The sequence below is a fragment of the Macrobrachium rosenbergii genome, chromosome 23 (genome assembly GCF_040412425.1).
Source record: "Macrobrachium rosenbergii isolate ZJJX-2024 chromosome 23, ASM4041242v1, whole genome shotgun sequence".
NCBI classification, from domain to species: Eukaryota; Metazoa; Arthropoda; class Malacostraca; order Decapoda; family Palaemonidae; genus Macrobrachium; species Macrobrachium rosenbergii.
Genome location: NC_089763.1, coordinates 29,524,510 through 29,527,888, shown reverse-complemented (window position 1 = coordinate 29,527,888; position 3,379 = coordinate 29,524,510). Strand labels below are relative to the sequence as shown.

The 3,379-nt window shown below is 36.1% G+C and overlaps 1 long non-coding RNA gene across 1 annotated transcript in view; it reads right to left on the bottom strand.

Moving 5' to 3' along the window:
* Positions 1-1,868: 1,868 nt before the first annotated feature.
* Positions 1,869-3,379, bottom strand: part of LOC136851417 (uncharacterized) — a 196,910-nt gene continuing 195,399 nt past the window's right edge. The window contains exon 4 of the long non-coding RNA XR_010856873.1: positions 1,869-2,111. This is a non-coding gene — a long non-coding RNA (uncharacterized lncRNA). The remainder of the gene's footprint in view (positions 2,112-3,379) is intronic.

The following is a 3,379-nucleotide window of genomic DNA, read 5'->3' as shown; positions in this document are numbered from 1 at the left end:
ATGAAAGGGTTCAGATATACCACTAAACTCCAAACTCTAAAACCGCTATTTGCTTCAATATATCTCGTCTTTTGTTATATGCTCATCGCAAAAAAGTTTAAAATTCTTTATGGAATAATTTAGAATAAATTTTAAATAAAGAAATACATTCAAGTGCTAATTATCCGTTATTTTATGTCATCGTAGAGTTGTCAGTTTGTTATTTTTTAGTGTAAAGAGCGTATTCTTACCCAAGGAGTCTGGAGAATTAAGTAAAAAACCTATTTAAAGATATGATGCAGCTAAAGCTATAAAATCCAATTTCCTTTTTAAATGCTTTTAATCATTTCATATTTACAGTAAAATGCTTTTGTCCGAAATAAACAACAAGTAATGATGTAATATCTATATTTTTTCTAAGAATTAAGAGTTAACCCAAATGGCTACACTGGAAGAGGGCAGCGTCTGCTATAGTAACAAAAAAGACTAGTTGGTTACTTTCTTAGTTGAAAAATGCAGGGAATACTACGGATGGAAGACAAGTGCATAATTCATTACGCCATGAATGCTTCCATAATTCCATCAGATGTCATAACGCAAGAGCAGGCACCCCTCAATCGAATATTTGTGCCCAGTTGAATTTGCAACTTTTACATAAGTGACAAGTGGCAACTCTGTCATTTCTTAAGGAGCGAAAGAATAAGTTCTTCTAAAGATGCCATTCGCAATTTTAGTTGAAGGCGTCAGCAGAGATAAACAAAAACATTAAGTGGAGGGATGCTACTCTTGTGTGTGCGCGCACAATGTAGAAAATACTCTAAAATGTAATCATGATATCGGAATGTCCGTTCTTCGAAAGAGGTATAATTAGCTGAAAGAGATTTGTTATTCATGGTCTCATAGCTATAAAACTTTTTGATGTTGATTATTCATAAATTATCTGCTTTAATGCACGTGGCAAGTGATTTTGAAATGGCGTGTAATTTCAATTAGATGAATTTTGAAATTACTCTCTCCTAAGCAGGAATTTTAAATTTTAGAATATCACGTTAAATTAACGACCAATGCAAGTTGTAAAAAGATAAACTTTTTATGTATATTACGTCAACTTTTAATTTTGGAAGAGCTTCAGGATTTCTTTCAGTACTCCGTAGAGCCACGAAAAATCTCATGCGAAATTCGGGAACAGATGTAATGGCTGCAGTAAATACAATAATTCCATTCCATACAACTGACAGTGGAACTCTGACAAAGTAAGGTAGGGAAGCGAAAAGTATGTTCAAGAAACAATTTCCTGTTCTTATTCCCAAAAGTTTTCTAGTAGAATTTTGACTTTTTTTCAACTGGATACAATTTTTGGTCAATATTTCTTGAAAAGGTTCATTTGAATGTAGCCTAAATTTTCAGAGAAAAGAATTGAGGAACTGACACATCAGAAAATGATAGAAATTTGCTTAATTCTGCTTACGAATGAAATTGAACAAAGCCAACGGTTACAGGTTAACGAGAGAGAGAGAGAGAGAGAGAGAGAGAGAGAGAGAGAGAGAGAGAGAGAGAGAGAGCAGAGAGAGAGAGAGATGCCATGAAACTCTTGGCAGCCAACTCATACTCTGGCGTGGACCGTAAGGACGTTTATATTCCCTCTGCCTGAGAAAGCAGAAAGGAGAAATTCCATCAGCATGGTGTTTCTTTCAGTGGAGGAAGATTTATAGCGATGGAATATTGCCATCTTGGTGGAGAATGGAAAAAAATATATATATATTTAAGAAACTTGAAAAATGTTGCTTGAATTTACAAAAAGGAATAAACAGCTATTGCAATAAATGAAATAAAACTTATTGAGTATTTACAGGATAACACACACACACACACACGCATATATACCTATATATATTAGCTGACCAATCCGGCGTTGCCTGGGAATACTCTGAACGACAGTCGATCATTTGCCTTAGAGAGGAAATAACGTTTGGTGTGGTTTCCAGCTACTCTGGCTGCAGCAAGTCTTGTCCTCTGGGCTTCCAGTCTGGCCTCCCTCTGATCTGATGTTTCCGCCGCCCTGTATATTGCATTCCTTTTGGCTCCTGAAGTCTTTGTCCCAACGGAAGGCCGTTTCTTTGGTGGAATATTTTCTGAAAAATAACTGGATCATTATCTTAAGGTTTACAAATAATTTTAATTTTTGCATTTAAATGCCCATATATTTTCTAGAAGACAGTGCCTTCACAATTAACTTTATCTAAAATTTGGCGCTTTCAAATATTTTGAGGGTAAATATAAGAAAAATTATTATCAAAATGGCAAGTATAAATGTTGCATGCAATCCTATGCAATTCAATATGCAAATGGCCTCATCTGAATTTACCTCTAAGCTAGGGAGCTGGAGTAAGGTCCTGGACTCTTCCCTAAACTCTTCCATTTCGTGTAAAACCATGAAAATAACTACTGAAATTGCATATACAGATGTTGCATGCAATCCTATGCAACTGAATATACAAATGGCCTAAGAAAATGGCCGTATTTGAACTTTCCCCTAAGCTAGGGTGTTGTTCTAAGTACTAGGCTCTTACTAAAACTCTTCCATTTCGTGTAAAACCACGAAAATAACTAAATGCCTTCACATTTCACTTCAAGATTTTACGCTTTCAAATACAGATATTTCATGCAAGTCTATGCAATTGAATACCGCCTTCCTACCTGACTCTAGCTTAGGGTTCCATCCTAGGGTCTAATGCCTCTAATTCCTAAACACTATAGGATATAAAATCGTAAAAAAAGCTTTGTATAGTTTCAAATATCAACGGCCGAAATCGCGTGATATACGGCGAGTTCGGGTCGTTTCGGCCGTAAGTCATTTAGGCCGTAAGCACGTTTACGTGCAAATTGGACGCCATGTTTAGTACCAGCCCCTTGCGGATGTAAGTAAAACATAAAATAATGATGTAAATACCATAACAATAACGTCTTGCGTTGTTCTCGATGTTACGGCCTAAATGACTTAATGCCGAAACGACGAGGGCCGTATAAGGCGGCCTCTAGTCACCCCTACACCTAAACACAAGGGCCAAGAGGGCCAAGTTTTAAATGCCTTCACATTTAACTTTATCTAGGACGCCTTCAAATACAGATACCTTACCTTACTTTTATCTCTGTGGATGAAGTAACCTGATTACAGGTCCGCAGCAGGAGGGTGGACGTGTCACGACTTCCATAGGTTGGAGGTGTTCCAGTAATGCTTTATTGAGCAAAACCGAATCCTTATATTCCCTTTATAACATTTCATGGCATTATTAATCAACTAATAATAATTACTTATAACTAATAATAACTATTTACATTATCACTGCCGTTTAATAATGAAAATAACGCCGTTAAATAAGGAAGGCAATTTATTTTCTAA